Source organism: Triturus cristatus, chromosome 1_2 (genome assembly GCF_964204655.1).
Source record: "Triturus cristatus chromosome 1_2, aTriCri1.1, whole genome shotgun sequence".
In the NCBI taxonomy this organism is placed as follows: domain Eukaryota; kingdom Metazoa; phylum Chordata; class Amphibia; order Caudata; family Salamandridae; genus Triturus; species Triturus cristatus.
In genome coordinates, this window is record NC_140580.1 from 859,693,264 (window position 1) to 859,714,963 (window position 21,700).

The 21,700-nt window shown below is 46.0% G+C and overlaps 1 long non-coding RNA gene across 1 annotated transcript; it reads left to right on the forward strand.

The window, feature by feature from the left end:
* Window positions 1-207: 207 nt before the first annotated feature.
* LOC146868168 (uncharacterized) lies at window positions 208-21,397 on the forward strand. The gene is made up of 2 exons (XR_014962425.1): window positions 208-266; window positions 20,743-21,397. It is a non-coding gene; the product is annotated as an uncharacterized LOC146868168 (long non-coding RNA).
* The last annotated feature ends 303 nt before the right edge of the window (window positions 21,398-21,700 follow it).

A 21,700-nucleotide genomic window follows, 5' to 3' on the forward strand; every position in this document is an offset into this window, starting at 1 on the left:
ATACATTACCCAGAGATGAGCAGACAAACACAGGGCTCCGAAACTGCTCCAGGCACTGGAAGACGCTCGAGCGGCAGGAGCGAATAATCTGCCTCGACCTGTTCACAAAGCTGCAATTTCAAGGATTCCGGCCGGATATCCTTCTGTCCTTCGCCTCCTACTGGAACAGGAAGCAGAACTCGGACTCATGGGAGTTGTAGTCCGGAACTTCAGTCAGTTCGATCCGGACCGAGGAAGCAACAGCGTTTCACTCCCACAGGCGCATGGTAAGTGTATGACAATCCCTCCACTATTCTTCTAAATCCAAATAACTGAATAACACATTCACCACTAAATTTACTTTCATATTTCACTATACTAATTTACCACTAATCCGTTATGGGTTCCGGAGTAGCATGCTACTTGCCGAAAAAGTGCCTCAACACACCATCAGCGGTAGCAAGCGCTATATAAATGCAAGCTTTTTTCCCTCTTCTATTACTCCACTACCCATCTCAATCCAAATAACTGACTAACATATCCACTACTCAATTTACGTTCGTATTTCACTATACTAATTTACCACTAATCCTTTATGGGTTCTGGAGTAGCATGCTTCTCGTTGAAAAAGTACTTTGACAAGATGGGAGGTGGGTTATTACGGAATGCCATAGGGAAAGTGGGGATTTATTTACCCCATGTACGGTTTATGGCAGTATTGTTGATGACCCCACAATCTTTGAGTATCTGAATAATGAATTGGCTGAGTGGCCCCTACCTATTATTATCTGTGGTGATTTTAACATAAACTTGCCCGCCAATCAAAGTATATTGTCAGATAAAAATTGGAGATATAGCGGTAGGAAACCTAAGGCTTTCAAGGCTCTCAGTGCACTAAGTCAAAAACAGGCGCTTATGGATATCTGGCATTCACAACAACCCACAGATCCCGGCTACACTTTCTACTCCTTTCCACACAATAAGCTTGTGATATTAGACTACATCATGTATCTCATTCTATTCTTCATACATGTACAATAGAAAAGGCATCACACAGTATTTCGGATCACAATCCCTTAGTTTTGGAAATAAGAGGGGGAGTAGTGGTTAATCGAGATATGGCTTGTTGGACGTTTGAACGGTCCTTATTGCTAAATGATGAGTACTGTAATTATATGAGGCAATGGATCCCCCAATTTATCAGGGAAAATCTAGGTAGTGCGGGTATAAAAGTAGTCTGGGACGCACTGAAAGCTGCTATAAGGGAAGAGATGCTGAGCTTTTCGCTTGCTCTAAATCGGAAAAAACGCCAGGTACTGGATTCTCTGCAAGTTCAACTAGCTTCTGCAGAACAAAACTTAATCACTGCGCACAGAGAAGGAGATGACCCTGCAGAGGCATTGGTCAAAATAATGTCAGCTAAATCAGCAGTCATGGAAGTAATAGCCAAAAGGGCTGCAGGTAGATTGGAGACTTGGAGAAAGGAGGCCTATGAGTGTAGCGAGCAGGTCGGACATCATCTCGCAAATTAGGGCCAGACAAAAAACCACTAGGAATATTATTACCGCAGTAAAAGATGCTAATCAGACCATAGTCTCCGACCCAGAAGGCATTTGCAAAGAGTTTTTTAATTTATTATCAAGATCTATATCACAAAACCACCAAACCTTACTTACATGATATCACGACTTACTTGAATCAAATTCAAGGGAGCAGATATCTCAAGATGACCAGGACTTACCTGAAGAGCCTCCCCAATGGGTGGACGCTCTGTTGTGTATTAATAGCCTCTCCAATGTCAAAGCCACAGGTTTAGATAACATCCCTGCTGAATACTATAAAAAATTCTCTACAGAGCTGAAAGAGGCCATATATCCTTTACTCACACATGTTTTTAAGGGGGGGAAACCACCAGAATCATGGTCACAAGCCAAAATCATCGTCTTTCTGAAAAAACACAAATCAGCGTTGGATCCAGTCTCTTACCGCCCCATAACATTAATAAATGCGGACAGCAAAATCTATTCTAAAATACTAGCGGTTCGATTAGCTGGGGTAATACACAAAGTCATATCACCAAGGCAGCATGGATTCATCCCTGGACGTAGTACCGCAGATCATATTAGGAGAACTATCTCGCTATTTGATGCAGCTCATATTACAAGAGACCCCATAGCACTCATCCTACTTGACGCTGAGAAAGCCTTTGACAGAGTCTCCTGGCCCTTTTTATGGGAGCCTCTGTCAAGGGTAGGGATTGGCCAGCGACGTATACAGGCATTTAAGATGATATACTTTCAACCCACCGCTAAACTATTTTTAAATGGCGCACTTACCGACACCTTTAAAATAACACGTGGCACACGCCATGGATGCTCCAGCTCACCCCTTCTATTTGCTGAATATATCGACCCCTTTCTACAGGTTCTGGAAGCTAATCAAAGGATCAGCCACATTACTACTCAAGGTTGGGAAACAAAGGTATTGGCATATGCCGACGACATCGCGCTGGTGCCTTCTAACCCCGAAACATCTATGGTAGAGGTTGAACTAGAGGCGACACGATATGGACTATTGTCCGGATATTCTCTTAATAGATCCAAAACTCAGATCATATGCAAAAATGTCAATATGGGCGACGACCCTAGGCAGGTGGAAAGTGCTACATATCTGGGAGTAAATATCACGGCCAGTGTTGAGAAAATAGCAGATTGCAACATTGACCCGTTGGTAGACAAAATCAAACCTGAATTAAGGCGACTATACAATTTGCATCTATCGATAATTGGACGATGCAAAATAATTAAAATGTATTTTTCCTAAGTTTCCTAAGTTTCTGTATTTTATGAGGGCCATTTGAAAAAAGATCGAAGACCTGTTTTCGTGATTTATTCGGTCCTATGGTAAACCCAGAAGAGCATATAAGTTCCTCTCCCTACCAAGGGAAAGGGGCGGACTGGCTTATCCAAACATCAGACTGTACTACTGGGCAACCACTCTTTTGTATAATTACACTTTGTTTGCAGACAGACCGTTAGATAACCTCCTAGTGAACATACCCACACCAATTGAACTCATTATGGGCAAAGATGCTTGGGGATGGGCTTGGAAGTTTCTGAATGACTTGACTATAAAAAAGGTACGTTTTAATACGCTGGCTGCTGGTCATAAAGTAATGAAAGGGGTTCGTAAAATGCTAGGACTAGGCCGTTTGAAATATTACTCACCAATTTATAACAACCCTAATCTGCCCGAAATCTTTAATGATAGAATAAGTAAAGGATGGCATGCTAAAGGCCTGTCTAAACTCGGCGATTTCTATTCCCTCACCAACATAGCCTCCTTCAAAACCCTGAAAGAACAATACGAATTAGACTGGAGGGATTTTTACAAGTATCTGCAAATACGCGATTTCCTAAACAAAAAATTTGGTGGCCCGCTAGGCTTTATTAATAACCCCATTATGGATAATTTGAGGCAGAATCATCCATCTATAGGAGCTGAATATAACTCCCTCAATTCTTTAATTCCGGATGACTTGGGACTGCGGGCTAGTAAGTGGAAAGAGGAAATAGATATTTCAGAGGATCTATTTCTTCACTCAACTGAACTAGCACAGAATCTTTTAATACCAGCACGGCTTCAAGCGCAATATTATAAAACCTGTTTTTCGCTTTACTATACGCCGAAAAGAATTTCTAAATGGGGAACAGGGAAGGGGACCTCTTGCCCCCGATGTTGTGTGTATCAGGCTGATCTCGATCATATGCTAGCCTCCTGCGGTTCACTGAATAGCCTGAAACTGGAAATAACTACATTTTTTAAGGAGGTGCTAGAGAGGGATATACGTTTTTCATCAGCCCTAATCTGCCTTGGGGTTGATCAGGAAAGCCAGGGGAAGCCGGGAGAACAGCTGATCTTTATAGGTATGGCTGTATATCGACTTTCCCTGGCCTCAGCCTGGCTAGACCCATCCCCCCCCTAGGTATCATCCGTGGTTAACACGACTAGTGGCGAACTATAACTTTGAAAGAGCTATATATGGGAAAAGAGGGCTTCCGGCTCGCTCGAAATGTGCAAAGATCTGGGAACCATTGACCAGGTGGCTCGAGAGATAAGAGCAGGTGCTTAAGTCACTTTCGGATTGGCACCCTTTAGTGCCCCCGACATAAAAGTATTACACTATATCTAAACAGATGGCCAACCCTGGGGTGGGAGGGGAGGGAGGGGGGCTCAAAAAACCCACAGAACCGTGCATGAGGGAATGTTACGGAAATGGTATTGGATTAATTGCACGTGGCACTATGAATTATGAATTATTAATTATTAAATGTAAATTAGTTGTGAAGTGATAAGTGAATTAATTAATAAGTGTAGAACCTCTTCGGATTTCATTGTTGTCTTTGTCAATAATTACAACTGCAAATCAAAATGTGCTACTTGTAACATGTAACATGCATCAATAAAAATATTTAAAAAAGAAAAAGTGCTTTGACGCCTCATCAGAGGTAGTAAGCGCGATATAAATGCAATTACAATACAATACAATATATTGCATGCAGTGTTTGCAGGCATGGCACATAGGAGGTGTGCCATATTGTGTCTTCACTTTTGTCTGCACCATGTCATGTAGCCTGCAATGGCAGTCTGCATGAGTGTGGTGACGGGTTCCTTACAGTGGCACAATACATGCTGCATCCCTGAGATGCCTTTGTTAGTGCTCAGGCCCTAGGTACTAGGGGTACCATTTATTATCTAGGGACTTACGGGGGTGCTAAAGGTATTGCCATTTAGGGGAACAATTGCACAGTTTTATGGAAAGAGATCTGACACTGAGGACCTGGATATCAGGAACCTAGTGCACTTCTTTTAAAATTGCATCAAATACCAGGCAAAAAGTGGGGGGTAACCATGTCAGAAAGGGGCACTTTCCTTTATCTGGGTCAATCTACAAACTTTGCCAGCTCTATAAAAAATCCTTGACTTTATTTTTTCATCAGGAATTTGCACTGAATATACAAATTGAAAAGGTGAAAGGCAACTATTTTTTTTCCAACTGGCTAAACTAAACATGGGTTTCAGCCACACATCGGCCCTTGGTGGTAGGCTGCATAATTAATTGTAGTCTGCACTATTGTAATGGCATTTATCAGGAACTATCATCCAACATAATTTACAGGCTACAAATGGTCCAAAACACTGTAGGTAGACTTACATTAAAGGTGAGCTGGAATGACCATGGGCCTAGTTTAGAGTTTGGCAGATGGGATGCTCGTAACAGGTATCCCGTCCACCATATTATGAGTGGCATAGGGTATAATGTTTTTTCAATATAAAGGACAGGATACTTCTCTGCATTTGTGACTGAATGTCCCATTAGCCAAACTCTCTATCTTTAACCCAAGACGTTTGTGTCATAGGAGACTGGCCAACCGGTCGGTTCATATTGTTCTTGGAGTTAATAGAGATCATTTTTATTTGTAATTCTGAAGTGTAATATTAATAAATGTGTTGATAGGATCAAAACAAATCAATACAATTAACTTGGTGATGTGCAAATTATAAATATTTGCTGAAACCGATTTTCACACATTATTGTTTGTGCGCTATATAATTTTAGCAGTAAAACTGAATTTCAAAATGAATTTTCTGGTCATTACAATTGAAAATGTGATGGCAGTGGGCATCCACATCAAGCTTTAGTAATATATTTATGACAGTGTGCTCCAAAATGCACCACAGACTACATGGCACTCCCTTACCCCTCTCCTGCGTAATGGGTGTGAACATTTGCTATACTTGTTCTTGGTGTGACTCTTGGGATTTTCACAATCCCTATGACTTCAGTGAAATAACACTGATGGCAGCACCCCCACTCTAAATATTGTTCCAGCACCACAGGGTACTTTGCCCCTTTTGAAATATAAATTGAAACAACAAACACAATAAGAAATAAATTATATTACAGCTGTCAAAAATTGCTAAACAATTACTAAAAGAACAACTGTTATGTTAAAAAATATACTGAGACAAATTCTAGCCCCTCCCAACTCTAGTGATGTCAGTCATGCCAATCACAGGTTTCATATATATGTGCGGGTCCCATTCAAATTCAACAAAAGAATGTGCCAATTGAGGACACAAATGATCTTGCACTCCACAGTGTTTCAAGTTTCAAGAATATCATGGGCAACACGTTTCAGAAAGGCAATCTTCTTCGCGGCCTAGAAAGAACCGTGCACAACCACCTTATAACAGAAGTAACATACAATGGACATAGAAAACATGTATGCCTGTTTGTGCTTATTATAACAAAAAATATATATTGTATTTTAATTGTATTGTAATTGCATTTATATAGTGCTTACTTAACCTAACGAGACATCATATCACTTTTTCGGTGAATAGCACGCTATTCTGGAACCGATAAAGGATTAGTGGTAAATTAGTATAGTGAAATATGGAAGTAATTTGAGTGGTAGATATGCTAGTCAGTTATTTGGATTGAGAAAGATAGTGGAGGGGTAGAAGAGGAAAACAGATTTGCATTTATATAGCGCTTACTACCCCTGACGAGGCGTCGAAGCATAGTCCTGTAGTTGTCATGGAATGCTGAAAACAGACTTGTATGCCGTTTTGTCACCATTACACCATTAAATTTTTAGGTCTCGCCTAGGCAGCGCGCATGCGGTGCTCTAGGAGGGCCTTTAGCCATCGGTCTTCCCTTTTCAAGCACTGCACTCGTGCTTGTGGCGGCATCCACCTTGCGGGAGCGAGCAGCGGCGCGCCACAAGCACGAGTGCAGTGCTTGAAAAGTGAAGTCTGCGCGCTCACACACGCACCACTCCCAAAAACAGCTGCTGCTTGTTAATTAGTGCAGAGCGCACGCCGTGCACCACTCGCATGATTTTTTTTTTTTAGTGTGCCAGGTGCGGCATGTGATCAGCGCTTGGTATTTTTTAAGGCATGTGAAGATTAAGCAATCGTTTTTTGTCTTTTAAGCCATGCCCTTAATTACTTCGTCCACACCGCTTTTAGAGATCCCTCTGCGTCCCGTGCTACTTCTATCATCTAATTTAATGCCCTGATTTTAGTTAAACGATTGAAATCGTTGCCTACGTGTAGTCCTACTTGTATGTCCGTTCTCACTGTGTTTACTTTTCAAAAAAATTACACTTTAGCTGAGACGTATAATTACATCGCCCGAAGAACCACAAATACACAATACGTCTACAGGGTGACAGGTCCCAGTGCGTGCAGTTTACAGCTAACATTAGCCATTGTGCGAGGTCTAAAAATAGTAATCCATAGCATGGCCATCCATTACGGGCTAGCCTTCCCAGCATTCCAAGCGAGGCAAGCCGACCGACAGCGCTGTTCCTGGATTGGCGGAGCGGTCATGAATGCGTGACTACACCTACCATCAGGCTCCGGGAGCAGGCTCCTGCTTATGGGAAAGGGGACTCATTGTCGCCTCTTCTGTCTTCTCGGTATGCTTAGCACTCTGTTTCTGTGGCTTGTTCTCATCTGTGACAGTGTCGCTGTCCCTTTTTTTTGTAGTTTTTTTATAGCACCGCGCCTATTGGAGCGCTTTACATGAGCACCAGTTATGTTACACAAGGACACATTCAATTTCTTTTTTGGTAGGCACGGGGAGATAAAGTGATTTGCCCAGAATCACAGGATGTGGAGTGGACCCCGAGGCGCGATCCTTGGTTTCCCAGCTCCAAGGTCGGCACTCTAGCTCTCCCAGACCCTTCACCCCTTCCAGTGGTTCTTGTCGCACTGCAACCTCCGGAAGCTTGACCCGCTATTTCCACAGCTGTGTCAGTGGACTTTATTACCCCCACTATACCGGTGCAGCAACCATTGCGAGGATCCGGGCCCGGAAAAGGAGCCTGAAGCCCCCAAGCACAGCCCCCGGACCCTCTGCCCATGAGAAGGAGCACTAAGAGGCAGGAAGGAGGAGCAGCCGTCGGCCTATGCACAGGTGAGAGGGACTGATCCTGAGTGCCCTGGTAAATAGTTTTTTACTGGGGATATGTTCGTATCACAATCAGATGTTCAGAACACGAACGTTGAGACTTTGGCGGACATGCGCAATTATCACGATCTCTAATTCTCAACTGAAGTGGCTTGTTAAAGAAGAAGCGTGCTAGCTAAGGTGCTAGCGAATGGCACCATCCTGAGGAAATGTTGGGGGTGGCGTGGGGAGCTGTTATTGCATTTATTAATCACTGTTTTGTATTGTACTTCGTCTTAGCCTGAGGTTGCTTCAGATTCTCACAATCTAGTGATATGTGATTATTGTTTCCAGTGCGTACAAACGATGTGTTGATGTTTGAAAAGGGTACAGAGGAATCCAGTGCATTTGATGGGCATTGGACTTTATGACTTATAGTGGAGCGAGGGATGGGGGAGCAAATTGCAGCCTTAGCGCTTTCTTGTGAACGTTCTGCCGGGCTTTTTATTTCATTCATGAACACGCATTTCTTTAAACGTCCGCGGACTAAAGTTGGAGTTGTCGTCATATTGAGTATTTTCAACCTCTAATCCCCGTGATTATTTTCGATGTAATAATGTCCCGCTGCCTCCTCTTCACTTTCACAACAAGTGCCTGTCCATTTCTGTGTCGCACCCCCCCTTTACTCTGACATACTACTACATTTCTGTTCACTAGTCTCCACACATACTGCCGTGTCCTCGGTTCACTCCAGTGCTACCACCCTTTCTTTGTTTTTTTCTTCACTTTCGCCTCTATTTACAACCATCCGCTTCTCTCCTCTTCACCCACACACTGACCAGCTGTTCCGCTGTTCTTACCCCATCCCCATCTTCACCTCAGGGCTGACTTCCTTTTCTCTGTTCTCACCCCTGCCTCCTCTTCACCCTGGAACTGACTTCCTAAACACTTATAAGGTCCCAAAAGCGAGACCTATTGGCTATGCCAATGGTTGTTTGCATTGGAAGTGGGGCACCTCCAAAACAAATGTTACTCATGTGTGATGTGATATGAAGGAGGTGCTATTGTTAATACCTTCTCCAATGCTAGAGCGAAAGCTGCAAGCCCTGGAATAGATCAGCTACAAAAAAACAGTAGGTGTGCGCATTGTTTTTAAACCATTTCTGTTGCATTTGGGAAACACCCTGCACAAACGGTAAGTTGATAGCTCTCTTTCTTGTGCTTTAAACCGAAGTATCAAAGCGCAGGTACCTGTTAATACCCGAGGTGAAATGCTCTGGACATTCATTGCACTGGTACCAATAATAGTCTCCTGCCGTTAAAAGGATAGTTTTGCTTGGCAGGCTCTGTGCCTAGTTTTGTTAAGCTTGTCAGATGTCTTATAAAGTAACCATTGCAAGCGGTTGCAAAAAACAGACCCCAGTATCTTGGCTGATGTAAAATAGGGAGGTAGGAAGAATGCAATGTACAGTGGCGGCTATTGCATCGCATTTACATTATTCAGAGGCTGCTGGAGCCAGAAGGGGCTATAAAAAAGTTACCTTTAATGTTGCAGAAAGTGTTGCGCTCAGGCCAGTAACAGTCTGTATCCCGGGCTTGTCATCAAGATGTCTCTCTAAGCTGTCCCTATTAAACTGATTAGATAAAGAAAGTAAACCTTTTTAGGACTTGCTGGCGGTGCAGCGTGAAGCGCTGCCGCCAACGAGACTTATTGTTGCCGTGTTTGCTCCCAAGGGAGACAGACCAGGGCACGCGCAGCCATCGGGGTCTGTGAACGCGCTTCCCACGAGCAGATTGTGGTCTGTGAACGTGCTTCACATGACCAGCTTTTGCGCGTTCATTCTATTGGAGTGCTCCTCTCCGGAAGACCTGCTGAGTTAATTAAAGGTCCTTTCCGGAGATGTGCTATTATTTAGCATTGTGGGGAGCTTGTTTCTTTTTTGAATTCTCTGGTTAAGTGTTAGACATTCTAGCAATAGTGTAGCGAGTGCAACATTCCCAAAGGCGCAGCCACACCCAGTGAATGACCGAGTTCGTCAACGATGGCTACGGAGGGAATACAGATCGCAGTACGCGCGCGCGTCCGGCGTCACAGGCATTGTGTCGGACTGAGCCACCACCTTAAGTCCTGAAAGGGGTATTTTGAATGCCGTGCACCCTTTTATCAGTCTATATTTTCGTCACAAGAGACGTTTTGACTTAAATAATGTCGTTTACTTGCACTCGTTCACCTGCTGCGTTCGTAACCTCTGTAGATAAATTGGTCATATTGTTAGGTCTACCGGGTTTATTCTCGAAGGGCTGCGGGGCCTTGATTCGAGTAGTGAACGGCGCGTCGGTTCTGCAGTAAGGGATGCCAGGGTCACTACTGCACTGCAGAGGGGTGTCGACCAGCCCGGCAGCTGATGTGTGTTGAGGACTCGCCGGAGAATGGATTAAGTCATGTTGTCGATAATGTTGTGCATTTTAAAGTGCAGTTTAATTGCTTATTAGCAAAGCTGCACACCAACTTGTTAAATACAGTGCCGCAGGGAATAGTCGCCATGCTTCCTAAACAAAAAAATAAGATTGTTGTGAAAGATCAGGCCTGTAAACTGCCGGTGATGGTATCAAGTGGCGGCGGCCGCCACTCGGGACAGAGAGCCTTATGAATAGGTATGGGCCAAGAGAAACCATTTGTTTACACACGCGCTACGTCTTAGAGGGGCTTTAACCCAGGAATGGAGAGGACAAAGAGAGTATGTCACCGAGTGGTAGACGCGGAATCGGGGAACAGGGTTCAGATAACGAGCGGCGTTCATCACAAATAGTGCAGCAGGCCGTAAGGCTGAATCTCCCCCCCCCCCCCCCCTCCCCCCTCACACCCCCCCGGGAGTACATTACTAGGCCAACCCATGATGTAATTTAACAGTTGAGTTAGATGCTCTCATTAAAAGTCTATCCTCTTAGGAAAGATCACCCTGGAGAAAACCCTCTTCTTGCAAGGCATTGTACCCGCACTCGAGGACGGGGAGGACCATCTCCCTCCGCAGTGACTCCATGACTCGCGAGATCCTAAAGGTCAGAAAATTGAAGGAAAAAGCCCTCTAAAATGACAGCGTGTTTGTCGTGTGGTTGGTGTTGAAAATACTACCGGATACATCCTTGTCGACTTTAATCGGGACACAGTCGGTCCGCAATGAAAAAGATTCTGCGGGTGCTCTGCTGTTTTCTCAGTTTCGGGTCAAGGTACTGCAATACACTAAGTTCCCCATAGTCATCTTTAGTTTTTAATCCTTGTTATTGTCTTTGTTGAATTTAAGTACTGAAAAGAAGAAACTTTAGACCGGAATTCCGTCTTAACATTAACCCAACTTAGCCATCCTTCATAGCCCCGCTCCCTCCACCAGTCATTAATCACGGAGTCATTTTGAAGTGAACAGATGATACACTAGTGGTTATGGGTTACCATTTCACATCATAATCTTTATTGCTCTCTGTATCTGGCGTTCCGGACTCCATGAAACCATGCAGAAAGAATGAGCACCAGTTCTCTGGACCAGTTGAGAGATGGTGACCTAGATGGAGATGAATAGTATTTATATGCAAAACAAGTAACAGCCACGCAGTTATTGCGAAATAAAGCTACCAGTTTCCAGAAGCTAATATATTCTGATAATCTGATGCACGATGCTCGTGTGATGTTTCCTTTTAAGGATTTTTACTAGACTCAACCTGACTGCATTTCTTATCTCCTGTGCAAGTGGTCTGCAGTACCAAGTGTATTCTATTCGTGAAGGTTAGGAGCAGAAAACTAACATAATTTTCAGTGTTCTCATAAAACAATTCCTTTTGTTTCTTCTTCTTTTATTTTTATTTTTTTATTCCCGTTTGTTTGGTATACGTGGTTAATTCTCGGGTAATGCATATGTAACTTGTGGCTCATCTACTCGGTTGTAACCCCATTTCACAAGCAATAGAATAGGAGCAGCCCTGATTGCAGTGACTATATGATCGGCTTACCCATCTGTGTACATGGTAGGCTTTTTGTAAAAACTCGCAGACGCATGGAAAATGGGATGAAGATTACAACGACGGCAGACTATTTTTTTCTTTTTTAATAATTTTTTTAATCTGCTGACGCTTGTCGTGGTAACCTTTACATCTATGTGATTCTGAAGACATGAACGGTCGCACCATCAGAGAGGCATCACCAACACTGGTCACGTTTTGTGACAAGAATTAGGAACGTAGTTCAGATTGATACTGAAAGCACTACAAGTCCATTCCCCTTCTTGCTTTGGCTCAGCTATAGTCGGGCCACTAGAATTATGCAGCTGCAGCAAGTTTTGCATAATTGACGCATTTTGCACATCTTTCATTTGCCACATAATTTGCATGTTTTTAGCAAATACAATTTTGTTTCTAGTTCCAATTGTTCAAAAGTTGGAAAAATGCAGACATGTGTTGCTGTGCAGTGGAAGGCCCTTTGCAAAGGCTTATTGCTATACTTGGTGTTAAACTCGTAATAATGATGTACAACTAAGGAGTGTTAATCTTAAAAATGAAAAAAATTAGGTAATACTATGACAATGTGCTGCATAATTTGCCTTTTCTTGCAGAATAATTTGTGCAACCCTACCACATAATTTGACCCTCCCCTGCCGCATAATTCCTGTGACCCTGGCTATAGTTGAGAAATAGACCTCCTTTTTTAGGTCTCGCTGGCGTTGCAGCGCAAAGCGCTGCCGCCGAGACTTATTGTTGCCGTGTTTGCTCCCAAGGGAGACAGACCAGGGCACGCGCAGCCATCGGGGTCTGTGGACGCGGTTCTGAGACGCGCTTGCGCAGACGCACACGCACAGGCACATGCGCGCGCACACACTCCGCCGCTGCCGACCCCCCTCCCCGCATCCCCGGCTGCCTAACGCGCGCGCACACACCTCGCCACCGCCGCCTTTGGGCAATCTTAAGCAGGAGACATGGCGCCCCTCCCCTGCATTCTTTGTGTACACACACAGTTATACGTAAAACACAGCCCTACATCCATACAAACACAGGGCACACAGATGGAAGGCACGTGAGTACACACAGAACACACGTTCAATCCACTAAGAAATACTTGTTGTATAGTGCCAACCCTCACCCTCCTCTCCAGCACACACGGCGCTGCCTCTCCTTCGGGTTTAGTCAGTGCTCCGCGGCTGCCCAAGAGCCACCTTCTTCCACTCTGAGCCAGTTGCACTTCCCCCCTTGCAGGCAGGCCATGGACGAGGCAGAGGCAGGACCCGTGAGCCGTGAGCTTCCCCCATCACAGGCAGGCCATGGACGAGGCAGAGGCAGGACCCATGAGCTTCCCCCCACGCAGGCAGGCTATGGACGAGGCAGAGGCAGGACCCATGAGCTTCCCCCCTCGCATGCAGGCTATGGACGAGGCAGAGGCAGGAACCGTGAACTCCCCGGGGACGCAGGTAAGGAAAGCAGCAAGTTAGTGGGCATATTGAACCAGATTTGGGTAGAAAGCAGTTTTTAAACAACCATGTGTCTTTTCATCCGATCCTAGTGTACTTTGCAAACGCTTGTGTTTTCAGCTGATCCTCTTTAGTCGCTGGCAAACAAACTAGGATCAGCTGAAAACACAAGCACTTGTTTAATTAAGCCGCTGCCCTTGCAGGGTCTCCTCTCTGTATTGTGACATCATTTCTTTCTCTTCCGCCCTCTCTCTTCGCGCATGCACTTGTGTACCTCACAATCATCACTTTATCTCCTGCCCTCTACTGTTGTCATTGCTGCCCATCTTGGCCTGATCCGTCCACTGCCACGGACTCTGCTATTTTATGCTTAGTCAAATGTTTGACTAGGCTACCCATAGAGCTCTCCGGCAAGTGTATTAACCATCAAGTTGGTTCGCACAATAACTCACGATCCACCACTTCTTTATTAGGAAAAAAGGCCACTTTATTAAGACAGGTGCCAAACATATAATTTTCTCAAAAACAACATTTTTCATCATCTGATAATCAAATCCCCAAATTTTCTTTGACATCTATAAAAACCTAACCCCCAAGGTTGACCCCAAGCAAAAACAACTAAATGACTCCTGTTGATAAATCCCCCTCATTCTCATTTCCCGTTCCCCTGACTGCGTCCCCCACCTCCCCCGTTGGAGGATGGGCAATCCCGCTCCAGTCTGCCCACACCCCCATCAAAAACCCGCCTACCAGAAAAAACTTTTCTAACCTAAAAAACCTGTCTTATCGTGGCAAAAAGAAAAAACCCAAGCCTGGCAGTAGCCAAACCTGATACAAACAAACCATAGCAGGAAAGGGAAAAAACGCCTAAAAGAAACAGGAAAACAAAGAGGGAGGGTGGGTGGGGCAAATTCAAAACCCTTCCTCCCCGCTCCCTGGACACAATGACTTTCCCGCCCCACAGCACCTCTAAATATCTCCTCGCCTCTCGCGCCTCCCGCCTCCCTAATTACCCCTACCCCGCACCTGGGTGGCCGCTCCATTGTGCGAAACCACCCAGGGGGAGACTGGCTAGCGCTCAGCGCCCCCTGGGTCCCCCCTCGCACAATAACTCACGATCCACCACTTCTTTATTAGGAAAAAAGGCCACTTTATTAAGACAGGTGCCAAACATATAATTTTCTCAAAAACACCATTTTTCATCATCTGATAATCAAATCCCCAAATTTTCTTTGACATCTATAAAAACCTAACCCCCAAGGTAGACCCCAAGCAAAAACAACTAAATGACTCCTGTTCCCCTGACTGCGTCCCCCACCTCCCCCGTTGGAGGATGGGCAATCCCGCTCCAGTCTGCCCACGCCCCCATCAAAAGCCCGCCAACCAGGAAAACATAAGAGTTTTCCTGCCCCACCCAACTGAAAATTGTTAGCATCTTGCAGCTGCGCACCAAATGCTCTCCTTCCAAATTTGAGCAATCATGTCCCTCAACTCCAGCAAATAAAAAGCTTGCCCCATGGTAGACAAATGTACCCCATCATCCCTGAAAAGATGCCCTTCAGAGCCCCGGAGATGAGAATGAGAGAGAACCTGTATACCCATTCCTTCACAAAACAATCTCATGGCTCTATTAAGTTTCCGGCGCGCTTTCTCTACCGCTGCGTGGCTTCGTGCTCCTTTCCAGTGCATCCTCGTTATGAACTCAGTCCAAACCACCTTGGTGCCCGCCCAATTAGACTTGATGTTTGTTAAATCCTGCTTCATCAATTTTATTAGTGTCAGCCCAGACAAGGCCACAAGATCATTCTCACCCAAATGAAGAATCAGCAAGTCTGGCGGGCCCTTGGTGGAACACATCATGGCCAGCAAAGCAATTAACTCCCCCCCAACGCATTCCCCCTTTTCCCTTCCAAACCACTTCATGTTTAGCACTTTGTAGTCCAAGCGATCACCCACAAATCTGTTGCTCAGCATAAACAGCGGCCCACTTTACGAAGGAGTGTCCTATTATCCAAGTTGAGTTTTTCACATTTACCAGCCCCGAAGTCTTACCTAGGCAGAAAAACAAACGTTAACAAAAGGACACACAATATCACTAAAAAATTCATTTTCTAACATATTTCTCGCAACATTTGGACTTCCATCTCCCAATCCGACGTATGTCCGCCCATGCCCATCCCAATCTAGCCGCCTCTGTTGCAGCCCCAATTCGAAACGAATGTGTTCCAAACAGTAAAGGGTTCTCCCCCACCATGGCGAGCACTTTCCTCATCACTGCCAACAATTGTGCGACTGAAATCTGCCTCCCTGAGGCATGACAAAATATGGCCCCAGGAGAAAAGAAACTAGACGCCTTGAAACCCTCCCATTCCCGCACTGGACAGCATTGTCCCACCCCACACCTATTTAGAAAAACCCATTTACCCCTGCCCAGCTGATCCGTTTTAGAGGCCCGCAACCAAATCCGCAACCTGTGCTCTTCCAGAAAAATCTCCTTGCTGTTAATCCCCGCCCTATGCCGCAAACCCAGCAGCTCGGATGCCCTAAATGCCCCAAAAAATAATCATACAAAGCATAGCCTAAACAGGCCGCATTCAACCTCGTTATAACAGCAAAGGGGCAGCTGGCCCAGCATCCTTTGTAACAAATCAAACGTCACCGGCCGGCGTAACTGCTTGTTCCCAGCCTTTAATCTACTTAAACCTTTGAGAACTCTCTTCACAAGTACCCCCCTACCGGGTCCCTCCCCCACCTCAATTGCCCGTAAAAAGAAATCCCAGCCAATTTACCGGAAATGGTATTGTGGGAAAAACCTTTATCTATCAGGTGTAAAACAAAACCCAAAACTAACTGTTCATCATCCATCCTTCCCCTGTCAGCACACGTGTTACCATAACAGAGGAATTCGCTCCATGCTTGCCGATAGCTCCGTCTCGTAGAGTCCGCTACAGAGTGCTCTACCAAGTCGACAATTCTTAGTCCCCCCCACTCCCAGACACACAGTGGGACCTGAGTCTTGTGAAGTGCGGCCCCAGGAGCCAGCCTGCGAAATTTCTCCCACTGCAAACGAGACAGAGAGTCCGCTATACAATTGTTGACACCTGCAATATGACGTGCCTTGAAAACAATGTTAAGCTGTAAACATTTTAACATGAAAGCACGCAGCAAACGTAAAACTCTCAAATCCCTGGCCTTCTGGTGATTAATCAGCTCTACCACTGCTAGATTGTCAACATGAAACAAAACTGACTTATTCTGAAACTCATCACCCCATACATACAATGAACGCCCTTCCCAAAAAACGCCAAATCCTTTTGCTCCAGCCGCATCCGAGTAAACCTGAACTTGCCAGACCATGTCTTCGTCTGCAAAAAACAAAGACACGCCGTTGAAGTCCTCCAAAAAACAGCAGCCAAACCCTCAAATCCGCCCTAGTGGCTGCAGACATACGTACTCTGTGGTGCGTCAGAAAAACCCCAGACATGGCCAACCCCAACCTCCTGCAGAAAGGTCTCCCAGCCCGCACCACCCTACATGCAAAATTGAGGTATCCCAACAACTTCTGCACTTTCCTGAGCTCCAATTTGCGCGCTTCGATCACTGAGGTCAAAAAGAAAGAAATCTCCTGCACCTTAGCCTCCGGTAGCCGTGCTACCATGTTCACTGTGTCAATTTCAATACCCAAGAAAACCATGGTAGTGCTGGGACCCTCCGTTTTATCCTGGGCCAAAGGCACACCGAGCTCCTGCGCCATACTCTGAAAAGCAGACAAAGCCGCCTGACACTGCCCCGAGTTCTGAGCTCCAATGAACAAAAAGTCGTCCAAATAATGGCATACCAGGGGATGACCAGTGATGTGAATAAAACGCCACTGTAGAAATGTGCTAAATGTTTCAAATAATGCACACAAGATAGAACACCCCATGGGCAGCATCTTATCTACATAAAACTCCCCCTGAAAATGCATGCCTAACAGCTCAAAATCACAAGGATGTATGTGGAGTAAACGAAAAGCAGACTGTATGTCACTTTTAGCCAATTGCGCGTTCCGCCCTGCAGAGCGTACCAAACCCAGGGCGTCATCCACTGAAGCGTAAGACACGCAAGAGTCCGCAGGCGATATGAAATCGTTAATTGAGGCACCCTCAGGCCACGACAAATGGTGTATCAGGCGGAACTCCCCAGCTTTCTTTTTGGGCACCACCCCCAGTGGAGAGACAATCAGATTGCGCATGGGACATTGACCGAAAGGACCAGCCACCCTCCCCGCTTCTACCTCGGACTGCAACTTCTGTTGGACCACCTGTGGGAATTCCTTAGCAGATTTCAGGTTATCCGACCACCTACCCTGACGTGGGCCTTGGTAGCTTATCCGGAAACCCTCCTTAAAACCCCACCATAATCTGTTAGCGGCTACAGAGTCCGGGTACCCCTTCAACCATTGTCCCAAAACCTCCAGCCTAATTGGAGTAGGAGCCTTTTGATACAAACTGGAAAGCCTGCCCTCTACCCCGCTGTCCCCTTCCCTGCTCCACAAACCGTTGTCCACCAAAACATTGGGTGAGGGGATGCCTGCCACCGCATTGCGAGCACTCGTGTTTGTACCTGCAAAACTGCCGGCTGCAGAAACCCCTGTTGAAATTCCAACATGCCCCAAACATGACTGTCTGACCCCTGCCACCCAAACCCGCCCCAGGCTGGGCGGGACGAGAGGGAAAGGGCCGATAAGATACTGGTAACCCACTTGCCGTGTGTGTGGTGGCAGGGGGCTGAGATGATGCCATCCACTGTAACCACAGCTCGGAATCCACATCTCCCCATGGCCTATCAGTGGAAACACTAAAACGGGCTCGAAATTCCTCGTCATAGGACAACCATGCATACCCCCCAAAATAACTCTGAGCTTTCCGTATAATATCCATATATTTAAACAATGCTACCGCTCTGTCCTGGTATTTTTCACAGTATATACTAGCATAAATAAGAAATGCCGAAGTCCAGTTTTCAATTGTTTTGGGGACCCTAGGGCGCCTGGCCAACTCCAATTCTTCTTCCTTAGACCCCTCTTTGGCCTGTATATCTCGATGCAACAACTTAAAAACATCCACAAATTCATGTTTCCAAATTCTGCTTTTGGTCCTATCAGATACATGTGATCCTAAAGGCATACCAATCCCCATGTACGGCAATTTTTTGTGGATATTCTTATCTTCCTCTACTGACTGCGTCACCTCCTTACCCTTCTCGGTGACCGGTGCATTGCCAACATTATCAATGCCCCCCACTCTTGCAGCATCTTGCACATTGCCAGGGCACACATCCCCAGCAGGAGCCTTACCCCCAACCAACTCCTCCCCCACACCAATAGACCTTGTTGCGTTATGCGGTTCACCCCCTTTTTGCCAAACCGACCACCATCCTGCCGTACCTGTTGGCAACGGAGCGGCTTTGAGCTGTATATCCTGATGTTCCTCCTGTATTGGGGTGACTGTGGCATGGTCCCTCAGCTTTGCTTGGTCTGCTCGAGACGGCTGCAAAAGACTAAGCACACTGTGTTGCCCCGACACACCCCTCTTACCCCTCACTGATGCTACATACTGTTTCCGTTCATCCCCACCATCTCCCTCCCGCAGTTCCCCTTCTTCCAAGTCATCGTTGTCATTATCCAATACCACGGCATCGCCATTTTCACCACACCATGACCCCCTTCCCCTTCTCAGGTCCAGAAATCTCCTTCCGCCAGAAACCAAATTCCCAACAACATGCATCTGAGCAGCTGCGGTGCCTGTGTTAGAAGGGAAATCCGCTCCAGATCTCCCTCCCTCTACATGCCCCCCAGACAGAGCCGCAGCGTGCTCGTTCTGTAGTGTGCGCCTGCCAGCCGTCTGCCGTGGGGACAAAACCGACAGTGTGGTCTTCAAGCCGCTCTGACTAGTCTCTTCCGGAACTCCCAAGGCGCCCCCGGGGACCCCTAACACGCCACCCCGCAGCGTGCCAGGCGTGCCACCCCTGCTCACCCAGATCCACTGGCCCTCCGTGGGCTCTTGCTCCATCTCCCTGGCTGTACCCATCCACTATGCTGCCCCATTCCAACAGGTTGGCTGTGTAAATGACCCACAATCTGCTGGCCACCAACCCTTGGTGATCCCAACTGTCCTGCAACCGGTATCTGTGAGGACCAAACTGCCAACCGTGCCTCCTCTGCATCACCCAGGGACCCGGCTTGCTGAGAAAATCCTGCCTCCCTGGGAGTGGTATCTGTGAAAAAGGCGCCCTGAGCCCGGTTAACACTCTTAGGAGGCACCAAACCAGATGGCCCAGCCTGAGTGGGCCCCAAAGGCCAAGTGGGGGGGCATAAACATGATACCGGCGTGGCAGGGCTAAGCACATACTGGCATCCATTCAAATTCAGGAACTGAGCACCCCCCTGCCACGCTATACCGGTATGCTCTGTGGCATGCGACTGGGCTGCTTCCAAATATGTACCCTGCACAGCGAGTCCCTCTGCACTCTTTGCCCGCTTAGCGTGCCTGCCGCTCAACACTTTCGAGGCTGCCCGGCTCCCAACGCCGCTCCCCCGCCTCCCAGCTGAGCTCAAGGACCGCCCTCTCCTGCCTCCCCTTGCAGCGCGCCGCCCGCCTATAATGCTACGGGCGGCCGCACATACCTGAGACTCCGGAGCCGGCTCTCCGAGGGACACGGCCGGTCCCACCGTAACCTCAGCGCCGACCTCCATGGCCCCCTCCTGGCCCGACGCTATGCACACGCCGCCGTCTTCGTGCTGCGGCGACAAACACACCGCCACCGCCAGCGCGACGCCTCCCGCAGCCTTCCTGGGCCATCTCTCCATCCCCAACCACGCCTGCTCTGTGACACCCGGTCTCAGCAAGTCGTCCCGACCCGCCACACAGAGCACGCGTACAGCAGCGCGCACCTCCTCCTGGGACGCCCTCGACCACCCACCAGTGCTGGAGCAGGGTTTTCTATTTAAACCCGAACATCAGCTTATATTTTTGTACGTCATAATTAAAATTACTAATAGATTAATTATTAAGTATTAATTTTTGTCGAGTGTTTTAATTAATCAACCTTACTAATGAAAGAATTACACGTGGGAATGCAATTGCATGGCTAAATTAATAAGTGAACTAAGTTAGTGAGCAAATTAATTAAATAAGTGTGGCTAAAGTGCTATTTGTTATGTGTTTGCGCTTTAAATTAATATGCTTTAATGCTTCTTTATGTCGCAAAAGGCTAGATAAATACATACACATAAGGGTATTAGTGGGAATTAACACTGTATAATCAATACGATGTAGTAATGTTGTCTTATGTTTCTTTTTAATTAAGTTGTCCATTTTGGCCTGTTGAGAAATGGCCGACATCTACAGCCTGCATTTGAGTAGATGAAATATGAAGAGAGGCCTCGCTGAATATGATTGAACATGACCTCGGCCTCTGTCTGAGCTAAAAGTTATGAAAGGACGACAACTCTGGGATGTTCGCCAGATATTATCCTTGGAGGAGAACAATTGTCACAAATGAACATTTTTGATAAACTTGCGGTGGCTTCACTGTAAGTGATATAATTCCGGAGAAGAGCATCCATGGATGTTACAAAACTAGTTTGGACATCCTATTTCCTTGTTTTTATTTTTGAGATATCCGAGAGCGGAGATTTTTCTAATGTTGCAAGCTGACATCCTTTCCTGCTCGCTCTGCTCAACGGACATTTAGAGCTTGTTTGTAACTTTTAGTATGTAAATTTAGGTATAAATATTTCTAGACTAGAGAGGGTCTAAGGCCACTTCTTCCTGAACTTATGCTCAAGAGGATCGATGCTGACTGAAAGCACGGCGACTCGAGAGACTTTGATTCTTTACTGAGAGACCTGTCCTAACTTAGAGTACGACATTTAGCCAGAATAGGTAAATATGAGAATAATGATTTTGCAATTGAATAGCTTTCTTTATGAATTAATTTAGATAAAGCATTCTTGTTTGAATTTCAGTGTCGGGTGGTTATTTCTTTGTCATATTATTGAGATTTCAAATGCGTTTAAACTGTTTAAATCATGACTCGAGACAATTCAATTTGATTGCATTGACTTCAAATTAAATGCAGATTGATTAAGGAGTTATCTTTATATTCAGTGTGAATAGAGTAATAGAATGAATGTTGGTGTAATGGGCCCCACCAGCGTATGATGAATGTATGTGCGCATGACTGTGAAATTACTCTATCCGTGGAAGTAGGGAGAATTTATAAGCTCTGATCTGCAGCACCATTACGGTGCCAGCAATGGGAC